Genomic DNA, 14517 nt, shown 5'->3' with positions numbered 1-14517 from the left:
CATTAGTTCATGTAAGTCTTTCCAGGCCAAACTAATATCATCCTTATGATTGTTTTTTTAGAACAATAATATTCCATAACATTCATATACAATTGATGGACATCCACACAATTTCCAGTTTCTTGCCACCACAAAAAGGACTGCCACAAACATTTTTGCATATGTGGGTCCCTTTCCCTCCTTTAAGATCTCTTTGGGATAGAAGTCCAGTAGAAACACTTCTGGGTCAAAGGGTATGCACAGTTTGATAACTTTTGAGCATAGTTCCAAATCGCTTTCCAGAATAGTTGAATCCATTCACAGTTCTACCAACAATGTATCAGTGTCCCAGTTTTCCCACATCACCTCCAACATTCATCACAATCTTTTCCTATCATCTTAGCCAATCTGAGAGGTGTGTAGTGGTATCTCAGAATTGTCTTAATTTGCATTTCTCTGATCAATAGTGATTTGGAACATCTCATATGGCTAGAATTAGTTTCAATTTTTTCATCTGAGAATTGTCTATTCATATCCTTTGACCATTTATCAATTGGAGAATGGTTTGATTTCTTATAAATTTGAGTCTATTCTCTATATATTTTAGAAATGAGGCTTTTTTATCAGAACCTTTGAATATAAAAATGTTTTCCCAGTTTCTTTCCTTCTAATCTTGTCTGTATTAGTTTTGTTTGTACAAAAACTTTTTAACTTAATATAATCAAAATTATCTATTTTGTGATCAATAATGATCTCTAGTTCTTCTTTGGTCACAAATTCCTTTCTCTTCCACAGATTTGAGAAGTAAACTATCCTATGTTCTTCTAATTTGTTTATAATATCATTCTTTATATTTAGATCATGAACCTATTTTTACTTTATCTTGCTATTCAGTGTTATGCGTGGGTCAATGCCTGATTTCTGCCATACTAGTTTCCAATTTTCCTAGCAGTTTTTGTCAAATAGTAAATTCTTATCCCAAAAGCTGGGGTCTTTGGATTTGTCAAATATTAGATTACTAGATTACCATGTTAAATGATCACAGATCTAAGGCTTGGAAGGCACCTTAGAATTGATGTAACTCAATCTTGTCTTTTGAACAAGAAACTGAGATCCATGGGGATTAAATAATTTATCCAAGGTTTCACAATAAATTTATGGCACAATTAGGATTTGCTTGGTGACTTCTGAATTTGACACTTGTTCCACTGAACTACATAATTCCTCTGCACATTGGAAGCTGAATGATATGTGAATGAATCAAGAAATATTGCTCACATAGCAATTATAAATGAATTAGTTGATATTTGTAACTTGTTTTGCAAACTTTAAAGTATTATTTAAACATTAATTATTATTGTTGTTTTTATTGTTACCTCTTTCTCCTTGGAAAGTTCTTTTGAACAGTCTTGGTACAGTTTGTTTTTCAACTCTTAGATTTTCAAGTTATCTTAGCTCTATCTAATTACTTTGGGAGTTCTTTCTAGTGATACAGATAGTGACTCATCCATACCTGCCCATCATGTGTCATTCTTAACCATGATTCTCCTCAAAGTCAGCCACAAAGGGGCTAATCAGTGTTCTGGCAGCCCTCTTATCTTTTACCCGACATTTTAAGGAGACCAATGGAGCACTCTGATTGTCTAAAATTCCTCACTCATGCGGTATGATGAGCTTATCTCCTCTTCCTGCCATCAAACCTCTTTATGATATTCTTTACTTATGTTTTCTTCAGAGTTCCTAGTTGATTATATGGTATGGCCAGCTTACACCTGTCATGCAATTGTCCTCTCCCTGACTTCCTATGATATTCATTTTCACTTCTTCAGAGACAATGATCTTCCATGTTTTGCTTTCATAAAACAATATCCATAATATATTAGGATGGGACAGATGGGCCTTTGGTTTAATGAGAAATTTATGTTCAGTAAAAGAAGCTTAGTAATTTCCTGAAAGTAATCTAAATCACTCTCCTTCTCTTGTTCTACTCTGAGCCTAGATAGTTGTCCATCATTTGTACTGAAACATACCCACAGAAAGGGACCCACATGTACAAAAATGTTTGTGGCAGGCCTTTTTGTAGTGACAAGAAATTGGAAACCGATTGGATGCCCATCAGTTGAAGAATGGCTGAATAAGTTATGGTATATAAATGTTATAGAATATTATTGTTCTGTAAGAAATGGTCAGGAGGATGATTTTAGATTGGCCTGGGGAGACTTGCATGAACTGATGCTAAGTGAAGTGAACAGAACCAGGAGATCATTGTACACAGTGACAACAATATTATACAATGATCAATTCTGATGGATGTTACTTTCCAACGATGACATGATTGAGGTCAGTTTCAATGATCCTATGATGAAGAGAACCATCTACACCCAGAGAGAGAACTGTGGATACTGGATGTGGATCATAGCACAACATTCTCACTCTTTTTGTTGTTGTTCATTTGCATTTTGTTTTCTTATTCATTTTCTTTGTTTTTTATCTAATCTTTCTTGTGCAGCAAAAGGATTGTATAAATATGTTTACATATGTTGAATGTAACATATTTTAACATGTATAACATATATTGGATTACTTGCTATCTAGGGGAGGAGGTGGGGGGAAGAAGCAGAAAATCAGAAATACAAGGATCAGTGTTGAAAAATTAACCATGCCTATGTTTTGAAAATAAAAAGTTTTAATAAAAAAATAAACATACCTACACACACATTCACCCATATATATGCATATATACATGTACATATATATACACATACACATATATACTTATATTTTGTATATGTATAAGTATTTATACAATCAAAAATTCATTTACATATATACATATGTACATATAAAAATACACGTGTACATGATGGATATAAGTATATATACTGAGTACAAATATTTATGGATATATGTATGCTAAGTATAAGTATATATGTATAGCACATTTATATATACAGAGTATATATATATATATATATATATGAATAAAATACACACATGTACATACATAATACACTTAGACAAGTTCTATAGGTTATTCATCTGATTGCATGTGGAAATTGAGCAATGAATGTTCTTCACACACTTGTTTTTCCATGTATATAGCTAGATCAAGCTCCCTTGAGTGTTTACTGATCTTTTTTTTTTTTTTTCTGGGAGGCTCTGCAGTCAGTGATGCAGTCAGAAAAGTGTCATTTGAAAACAAGATCATTTACAGGACCTCACCATTTATAGGGGATCCATCTTCAACTTGGACATTGCACTGTAATTTTTTTTCTATCATTGTGAAAAAAAACAACAACAAACTTTTAACAAATGATTTCCCCTATTTTAGGCCTTGATTGATTTTCATTATTCCTGAGTTCTCAAGTAGGTCTATTTTTGTTATTTTATCTTTAGAAGGAAAAGGAAGGGAATAGGTATTTATTGAATATGTATTATGTTGTTAGCATTAAAAAAAAGCCAACAATTCATGTAGAAATGATTCCCAGAAATGATTTTTATATTGGAATATTAAGCATATAGATGTTTTGTTATTGCTTTTTTCCGTTTGTGATTTTTTTTCTAGGAATTTGGTATTTTCTTTTTCAGATACCTTTTTTTCCAATGTGTCAATATCCTTTAGTTAAATCACCTCCAGCATGGATCTACTTTGTAAATATTTGGTCCAACTCAGCTGTGTTTCCCATCTTTGTGATCTTTTCTTCTATTTCTATCTCGTATTCTAAACATTTTGGGAATTTTGAGGTTAGGTTCTAGGTATGATGTATTTAGTATCCAGTTTGTTTATTGATTTTTTTGGGGGTAAGTGCTCCACTTTTCTTTTGTTTTTAGTCTTTCTTTTTTCATCCTTTAATATAACTAGCTTTGAAAATGTGACATGGAGACTTTAAAAAGTAATATTGTATTAAGAGAAATATTGTGTCTGGAACAGCAGAGGTGATAGTACCACTGTATTCTCCCCTGATCATACCACATCTATATTACATAAGAATTGTTTAAAGGAATTGAACATGATTAGCTATTAGAAAAGGAATCTTATGGGGAATATGATGGATCACAAGAATTTGAAGGATTCTTTTGTGGGAAAGTAGACTAAACTTGTTTTACCTGTTCCTAGAAGATAGAACTATAAGCAAAAGGTAGAAGTTACAGGAGGCAATTTTTTGTTGTATATAAAGAAAAACAAACTAACAATCTACCTGTCCAAAAAATAAATGGACTTCTTTGTTAAGTGGGCCCTCCTTTATTGGAAATTTTCAGGTAGGAGCTGGATAATCACTTGCTGATGATATTATTAAAGGGATCCTTATTGAGATGAGTGCTACATTATTAGATGGCCTCTAATATTTCTTCCAGCTCTAAGATTCTATCATCACTTTAGCCTCTTTGATCCTTATTTCCTAATTTAAAAATGAGAAGGACATATAAGAGAATATGTAAAGTTTCTTTGGCCTCATGTCATGAAATTTTAATTCTATCATCCTGAAAAGTACTGCACATGTCTGAGTGAATGAGAACTATTATCTTATGTGGTGGAACTTTCAGAGGGAAGTATTGATATCACCATTCTATTATTGTTTTGTATTTCCACACATTTTAATCTATTGGGCACAGTTGTAGGGCATCATGTATTTCAATGGTAAAAATATATACCTCTTCAAATCCTGGAACCTATGCAAAATAATTCTATCTCTAAGCCTGCCAGAAGATATGTTGGAAGTTATCCAGCTGGCTTGGGGTCAAGTAAGATAAATTCCCAGTGAGAAGATTCTTTATTCATAATCCTTCATGACAATGATAAGTAACAAATATACAACTTCTGTCAGCTGCAGAAACAGTGAGAGTTGAACTCTAAGAATAATCATTTTCCAGTTGAAACAGAAAATTCTTCCCAATTCCTTCACAGTGTAATTATTGTCCCCTTATCTTATTCAGTTTAGACCTTCCATGCCATGTATACAGATGGCAAAATCAAAGTTACAAAGAAGCACAGTGGAATGGACAAATAAAACTTATTTATAAAATAAACAATAGGGTTCTTATAGCTAAAAAGAAGGAAAACTGATTTATTGACAAGAGAGAAGACTACAGACCAATTCGTTCTAAAAGAATCTGGAAATTGAATCCATCAGATACTATTTATTAAATGCCTACCTATCAGGTACAGAGTATTTACCCTCAGAAATGACAACACCTCTGCACTCAGTTTCTTAATAATGAAATAGAGTTGGGCAAGATGGATCTCAGCATTATCATTCTATCAGTCTATTCATGAAACATTCTAGCATTCAAATTTATTCATATTTGTCTTCAGATTTAGAGATAATGTTCTTTAACAGCTTTTTGAAGAAATGTTTTTGTGGTAATCCAAATGACAGAGCTCAATTTACTTTAAATGTGTCCGGCTGAGATGGAGGTATGTAGCCAGATCTCTTCTTTCATCAATGGAACACACTTCGCTCTCTTTCCTCTTGACTATTTTTAAGCCAAATACTTCACAGAAGAAAAAATATCTGGTCAGATTCCTACCTGGATATTGGGTGAAAACAGAATAAAAGTACAATTGTCAGCATAATTGATGTGTTTAAATTCACTAGTAAACCAGGTATTTTTTAATCTTGTTATTCTGGAATCAATTTTCAAAAGAGTAGCTAGGCCTTTGATACAATTTCATAAACTGACTTCACAGAAGTAAGATCTATTTTAAATACAATGTAGAAAATAAAAATAGTTGACCTGCATATAGCACCTTAACATTTGTAAAGCACACTACATGCATTATCTCACTTCAACCTCGTAACAGTCCTGCAAAGTAGCTTTTATGTTCCTTGTTGTACATATAGAGTAACTAGGACTGAAAGAGATTAAATGATTTATAGAATGTTACACAGAGAATAATTGTATAAGATAGAATTTTATGTGGAATCTTGTTGTCCTAGTCTAATGTGCTATACACTATAATATGCCAGAAAGAGATGAATTAGGATTCAGAAGGTTTGTCTTCTACTCTGGTATCTATCACTAAAAATGAAGTTGTATAAAGTGTTAGAATTGGAGGGACATTCGAAATCATCTATTTCAATTATCCCCAATTCTTAAAAAAAAAAAAAAAAAAAAAAAAAAAAAAGAGAGAACAAAACCTAGGTTTTCCCCTTGCATTCTCTTTTGCTGTAACTTTAGCAAGGATTTACAAACTGTGAATATCTGCTACCCTTTATCTTGCGTACTTTGTTTTTTATTTATACTATTTCATGTAGTAATTTAATGAGCTTCCCTGGATTCAATTGTTAAGGCTATGCAGAAGATTCTTAGATCTATTTTTTAGTCCAATCTCTTAGCCTCTTAGAGTTTCAAACTGGATGTCTTATAAATATCTTGAACTGTCCCAAATCAAAGGCATTATCTTTTTCCCTAAACTCTTTTCACTTGATGTACTCTTTTTAGTCTTGAGTCTACTATCACTTTCCTAGTTTCTCAGACTCACAGTCTAGGTTGCATCTTTAACTCCTTACTCTTCCTTTTTTAATTTAATCAGTTGCCAGATCTTCTGAATTCTGTATCCATATTATCTCATACACACCCCTTCTCTTTTTTCTTTTCTTTTCTTTTCTTTTTTTTTTTTTTTGGCATTACTTCTACTCTAGTGTGTGCCCTCCTCAGTTCATGTTTAAACAATTACCATATACTTCTGACTGGTCAAGTTTATTTTCACTCCAATCGATCTTTTGGTCAAGTGTCAAAATGATGTTCCTGATGCTCTTCCCCCCACCCCCCCATTCAATAAACTCCAATGACTCTTATTTATCTTCATGATCAAATCTAAACAATCCTGTATGACTTTTAAAACTCTATACCATGCCCTTCTTTTATCTTTCAAAATTTTTTATACTTTAATTCTTTTTGTGTACTTATTTGCTTCCAGTTCTTCACATAAGACACTACATCTCCAGACTGTATTTTCAGTGGCTGTCCCTTATGCTCACACTTTGCCACCTCATTTTTGCTTCCTGGGTACCCTAGCTTCTTTTTAGACTCAACTAAAATCTTACCTTCTGTAGGAAGCCTTTCCTGATTCCTTCTAATTCTAATGGCTCAAGTCTATTGATAAGATGTAATATATCCTATATAAAGCTTATTTGTACTGAAATGACTGAAATGACCAAGAGACAAGAATTTCTGAGTAAGTAATAATTGATTTGTTAATTAGGCTAGTTGATAAACAATAAATTGATAGTGAGTGGTTTCACTTGATAACCAAAGACAAAATCATGGAGGTCACTTAAATATCTTTGGAAAAGGAGGTACCTCTGACAGATGAAAATCAACTCTGATTGGTGAATAGTTAATGTAGGCAGTAAATATGTTAATGAGTAGGAACGCTCAAAGTCTTCAACTCTTCCTGCTGAGAATATGATTTGATCATATGCCTCAGCTGTTTTCAGCAATCTGAACAAAGATATTCATCTCTCCCCACACCACTTTGGTTGGTTTTCTGTTTCATTAGCTGGGATATCTTAGACCATCATGGAAGGAGATAAGGCTGCAAGGACATAGACTTGCCTCCTTAGGGCAAGAATTACCAAGATTAAATTCTCTGTGTTAGGTTTCCTGGATGGGTGGGTCCCAGGGTCCCACCCAAGATCACAAAACACATATCTGGAGCATTTTGGCAATCTTCTCTTTCAGCAATGTGATTGATTGATCTACAAGAAGTGGTTACTGAATGAGCAAATAGAAAGGAAAAACCTCAATCTAATTTAATAATTAGTTATTTATATAGAGAAATAATCACTTCTCTAATTACATAGTAATTTGAGTGTTGCCTCCCTTATTTGAATGTACACTCTTTTAACATGGGGACTATTTATAGTAGATGTTTACTAAATGCTTGTTGATTTCAACTTCCCCTTGTTATTAATCAATCCAGAAGAAGTGAATTTATAGGAGTATACATTCAGAGCTGAAAAGAATCTAAAATTCATTTAATTTACTGTCCCTTTCCCCCCAAACTTATAGATGAGGAAGTTGAGGTCAGATAGAGATTAAATGGCAAAATTGGAGATCTTCTGCCTCAAAATCCACCATTCTAATGCAGCTCATCTTAGTTTTACAGATGAGGAATTCACCACAGAGAAGTGAATTGACTTTTCTCAGGTCAGATGGCAAGTCAATAGCTGAGCTGAGACCATTACTTGAGATTATCTGTCTTCTAATTCAGAGTGTTTTCCATCAATCTCATGCCACCTATTTGTAGTAAAGTCAACTACTGAAACAAATGATTATGAGAATTTCATTCTTGATGATAATTTTTAACTGTTACTTCTCCCAGATTCTACAGCATATAAAATACAGCTGTCAGGATGTAATTGCTCCTCATAGCTATTAACTTTCTTAGAAGGAAAAGATCTTGAGGGCAGGGTCAATTTAATTTAAGTTTTGGTATCCCCAGATCTTAGGACAATTTTAAGAAATACCTGTCCAATTGAAAGTGGTCCCACAGTGGATATTCATGTTATTAAGAGGTAACAAATCTTTACTGAACCTTCGGGTCAGATCACAGGATCCAATTATGAAAGGATAAGCACTCATGCAGGCCAAATACCCATCCTATGGACCTTTGACATGCTTCAAATCATAAACTAATTCGGGGCAAAAATGGATACAAAGATCTTTTGATTTCTCTTCTAGTGCTCTTTTAATCAACCAACTAATTAATCAGTCAATGAACATTTATTAATGCCTGTGCTAGGCATTCAGAATCAAAATAGAAACAAGCCTTGAAGTCAAGGATATTACTTTTTAGTTTTTAGACCTGGGGTGTATCAATGATACTGAGAAAACTCCCTCTATTCCTGTAGATAATCATTTACAGAATTGTCTAGAGAGTACTGTGAGTACTGTGAGTCACATAGAGAGTATATGTCAGAAACAGGATTTAAATCCATTTGAGATGCAAGGTTGGATCTCTAAACTATACCACACCTACCTCCAAGGATCTTACATTTTATTGGAGGAAACACTGCACATGCAAATAAGTATATATTAAAAAGCACATGTTCATTGGGAGGAACATAAAAATTTGGAAGAACTCACAAGGAAAGTTCTCATGTAAGAGGTTGTAATGCTTCTTCCTACTTGGGTGATAAAAAAATAAACATTCAACTTGGTAAAAGATATTATATAAATAAATATTTCTCAAAGAATCATGAATGAATGATCTCTAAGATCTATTCTACCTCCTACATATGCAATATCATAATTCCTTGATCTATGGGTCTATTTTATTTCATTCTCTCCACAACCTTTGAGGAATGGAGAACAATCAAGCACAATTATTCTATAAAGGAAGAAACTGAATCTGTGAGAATCCTCCACATAATCCATGGGTGGTCTAAAATATGTTTCTTGCCCTAGTGTACACATATTTTAAAGCCTGTGCTCTTCTATAAAGTTTCCAACATTTTTCTCCACAGATTCAAATTCGCATTCAAATATAATAATAAAATACAAATAAATCTCAAAGAATATTCTATTTCTCCAAGGAATTGTCTTCATTTAATTATCTTATTTATTAATTATGTTCATTAAAGAAACAAAATATTTCAGAACTGAGTCAGATGATGTCTCTTAGAGGATCTCAGTAACTCTTTAGTCAAGAACAATTGTGCCATTCTGACAGGACTAATTCATATGGGTGATGAGTGTTCTTCAAATGTTTAATTCCATGGGAATAACACAGTGATATGATTTCCTATCTAGATAAAATAAATACATTTGCTTCTATCCACATGGAATTGCCAAAAGAGATTACATATATAATGGGGTCAATTTGCTCTACAGATTGTCTGGGAATACAGTTATATCTCCCAATACCCTGGCCCCTTTCCCAAGCCTGGAATTCACTTTGCAGTGATTAATGTCTCTAAATCTTAATTCTTTGGGTCTTAAAATAAAAGAAAGGGCAGATTGTAAGTAACATCTCCCTAAAGGCTGTGGATGTGATGGGGACTTTGTAGTTTGTCAACTTAAATTCCTCTATCTCTTAAAGGTTCCAGAGAAATATGAGGGCCCCAGAGAACTGCCCAAGAGAATGGTGATTACCAAGAATGGATTAGTAATCCTAGAGGAAGAGGGATGACAGAGAAGGTAAAGGATGTTTCTGTGTTGTTTACCTACAGACATCCATCCATGGGACAGAGATGAGGAACTAAGTACCTTAGTGTATGGATAATTCTCTTCCCTAACAATTGTCACAGGTACTTTGCTTTTGATATTTGAAAAGCAAGTTGTCAGAGTTGTACACCTAAACCTTTAGGATGGTGATCTGTAGCTTACCCTGTTTGTTATTGCTGCCAATTGCATTTAACACAGTTGTATCTCCATTTAAATTATATCTCTCATAGAAACAGTTTACTCAGATAAGTATTTATTAAACAGCAATTATATTCTAGGAGTTCTGGTAGTTGGTGAAAATAGAAAGGAGGAAAAACAGTCACCTGTTCTTTAGTAGCTCACAATCTAATAGAGAAGACAACATGGAAGCAATTTTGTAGAAATAAGCTATAGACAGGATAAACTGGAAATAATCCACAGAGGGAAGTATAGAATTAAGCAAATTCAGGAGAGTTTTTCTGTAGAAAGTGGGATGTTAACCAGAATTTGAAGGAAGCCAGGGAAACCAAAAGGTAGAGATGACATCTCTACAACTGCAAAATTGTTTCATGGTAACATTAAATTTGTAGCCAAAAGACATCATTTAATTCTATGACACATAATCTGAATAACCATGGACAAGGTACTTACACTCTTTTGTTAGGTCTACAAGCATTTTCTAATCATCTACTATGTGCCAGGTATTATATTAAGTGTTGGGATACAACAATAATAACAATGATGATGACATATATCACTTTAAGATCTGCAAAATATTTTACAAATAATGCAACAAAAACAATACTTGCCAAGAGCTTGCAGTCTAATGAGGAGACAAGTAAAAACCAAGAGTCTCAATTTCCTCATTTTTAATGAGGAGTTAGAGTGGATGATCTTTAAAGTCTATGCTACCTCCACGTATGCAATATCATGATTTCTAGATCTATGAGTCTATTTTAGTTCATCTTTTCCACAATTCTTTGAGGCAGATAAAGTCAATCAGGCACCATTATTCTATAAAGGAGGAAACTGAGCTTGTGATAATCCATGGGTGGCCTAAAATATATTTCTTGCCATAGTATAGGCATATTTTAAAGCATGGGCTCTTCTATTAAATTTCCAACTGTTTATTTTTTCTCCACAGATTCAAACCTGCATTCAAATATAATAATAAAGTACAAAAATCAATATTTTGAAAATTGCCTGAGCAATGATTATTGATTCAGAAAGAAAAGCCACAAGATATTTTACTTTTTCTAACATCAAGGAGGGGTTGATGGTGGAATTTGAGTCTTTTGGTTCTCTTCTATCAGAGAAATCAGGAGAGCAAAAAGAAAAAAAATGAGGTGAACATTCTGGGACAATATTTTTAAAACCAAAAGATACATAGAAATCTTTGAGAAGTTCTGAAAGTTGTGGGGAGATTAGATATATAGTTATATAAATACCTTCTGTGATGTGGTCTGAGTAATAGGGTACATTTTGGATTAACTCAGTGGTTTCTACTTCCTCTATGTCTGCTTGAAATCTCTGACTCTCTCTTTTCCTCCTTCCCCCTTTCCTTCCTCCCTCTGTTTCCATCCACCTTCCTTCTCTCTCTCTCTCTCTCTCTCTCTCTCTCTCTCTCTCTCTCTCACACACACACACACACACACACATTTATTATAGCATTATAGTTTTTAAGGAAGCATGTGTGTAGGAGGATATGATTAAAGAAAACTCTAGAGCCCTCAGGGTTATAAAAAATAGAGATCATAAATAATTAATATTCTGGTTTCCTTATTAAAACAATCTAATATGCTTACAGTCATAACTTAGAAATTAATAGCCATTATTCAGTCAAGTGTTTATTAAGTATATACTATTGCCAAAACACTGGATGCAAACAAAATATTAAAAAAGAGTTCCTACCCTCAAGGAACTTATAGTCTGTTAAGGAAATGAAACAGGTTTAGAGGTAAATAAATAGATGATGTATTAAAAATTGTGTAAAGAGACCGTGTAGAATAATGGAGGGAGTTTTGAGCTTGGAGCCAAAAAGACCAAAAACATTTATATAAACATGATCTGTGTGCCCCTGCATAAAAGCTATATACCTCAACAACTATCTTGTTTCTTCTATAAATCAGAGATGGATTTTGATGTCTTCTGGTATAAGTTTCCAGACTGAGATCTAATAAAAGCAAATGTCCCTCGATATTTGCATAATTAGAAGGCTTAGGACTTGTTCATAGCTCATGTATCTTCTGTAACAGAGCAAGAAGGGATTCCTACAAATACATAATTGCTAATGCTACATGAAGAGGATTCCATGTAGTTTCCTGGGTTTTCCATTGAAATGATATCTGAGGGAACAAGAATGTGATAAAAAGAATAAATAAAAAAGTTGGCAAAAAAAGTTCATTCCAGTAAGTCTATCAATCTCTAGTCTGTGGGAACCAGTTTTCATATCTCAACAAATCTCTTTCTTGACTCAGACATTCATGTAAAGAAAATATTAGAATGGTCCAGGGTAAAACCAAACTATGAAATGTAAAGAAGGTCCTGAAATCTCTTTCAAGTGCTTTTAATCTTCAACTTTGGTGAAAACAGGTCTTCTGAAAGAGCTGGATTACTGAACTGAAGTCAAAGTTTGCTAACTCTATCTCATAATTTTGTGGTGGTGAGATGTCAGATGTCAGTCATTTTTCACTCTATTACTTGCCTTGGTATTAGACTTTCTTTGGTCTATCAAAATGCATTTATTAAATCCTTACTATGTGCCACTTACTGTGCTTAACACTGAAAATAAAAAGATAAAAATTGTCTGTTTTTAAGGAGCTTTCATTTTAATGGGGGGGGTAATAATATAAACATAATGGATATATGTATATAGAGAGAGCAGATAGAAGGTAATCTCATCAATAGGGAAAAGGGGAGGCTTCCTAAAGAAGGCAATATTTGATTTGAGTCTTGAAGGAATCTAAGACAACCAAGAGTAGGAGGTGAAGGGAGGGGGAAAGTGTTTCAGACATGGGCAATAGTAAGGCACAGAGACAGGAGATAACCAGTTGTGCTTCAGAAATAGCAAATAGACCAATGCATCTGGGTCATACATAGACTGAGGGGAAGAAAAGTGTAAGAAGATTGGGAAGATAGGAACAGGTGAATTAATCCCCTTCTAAGCCCATGTGATTAATCCTATCAGTAGCCAGATCAACTACTTTGCTCCTTTGCTTAAGGTACTCAGCACAGCACACAACATTAAGGAATCTCTTCAAAGTGTATTATTGCTTATCTAGATGACATGTAGGGCTTATTGTTTGCAATTTTGTGTCAATCAGAAATCTGAACCAATTTAAGCAGAATGATAAATAAGTCACATGAGCATCTACTCGATTTTATGTCAGTTACCTGAAGTCCTCAACTTCGAGATGGCAGGATGGCATGATGGCATGGAGGCAAGAACCCCTCTGTCTGCCAATCATCTTCAGCAGACAGTGCCATTTGTTACTGGTTCTGTAAGAGCTGACACTGAAAATCTCGATTTCAACTGCCAACTTTCTGGTTGTAGAATCATATTCCACTCATGCTTTTTTAAAGCTTCTCAAGTGCTCTGAGAAAAAGCTATAAGCAAATGTTGATTGCACAGAATTCACCTTCAATGACAATGAATGCTAACTACATGAGGATAATTGGGCAATAAAACAATTTTTTATCCCTTGTGCAATGTGTTTTGATTATGAGCATCACCTTGGGAAAGGGTGACTTTATTCTGTCATCCAATGAACACCCATTTTCACAGAATCTCTGATAGAAGGAGTCTTAGTGGCTGCCGAGCCTACTGGAGGTGAATGAAACTGAAAAAAAAAATCCTGTTACAATACATTTAAAAAGCAATGTGGTTTTTACTTGGATATATTCTTTGAGATGGGACAACTCACCAATTCCAATTTTCAATAGCTATAATTGTTACGAAGTCTGTTTGTATCCTCTTTCATTTCTTTGAAGCTTCTGATGGGAATAGGGAACAGAATATGGTGCAACCTTAGAAAATCTTAAGTCAGCTAACTAGCAGTCTAACCATTTGGGTCTTATGAGTCTTGACGGGCCATATTTCTAGAGGTCTTTGTTTATAAAAATCAGATTGAATGGAGTCTTTGGCAGGCAAGAAATAAGTGACTAATAGGATTTGGTAGAGGTAAGTTGCCCCAAACACTTTCTCAATATACCTCTTTAGAAGAAAAGCAGTTTTGCACCTATTACTGGGTCATACAATAGTTGCAATCGTAGATAGAGGATCATACAATCAACCTTTGTCCAGAGTTGTCTGTTGCAAGTTGGGTGATGTAAGATGGTCTCTCTAATAAGATGAAGAGAATACAGATGAAGAGAATAAGATGAAGA

The sequence above is a fragment of the Sarcophilus harrisii genome, chromosome 3 (genome assembly GCF_902635505.1).
Source record: "Sarcophilus harrisii chromosome 3, mSarHar1.11, whole genome shotgun sequence".
NCBI classification, from domain to species: Eukaryota; Metazoa; Chordata; class Mammalia; order Dasyuromorphia; family Dasyuridae; genus Sarcophilus; species Sarcophilus harrisii.
The sequence above is the reverse complement of the archived record's forward strand: the minus strand, read 5'-3'. Positions refer to the sequence as shown.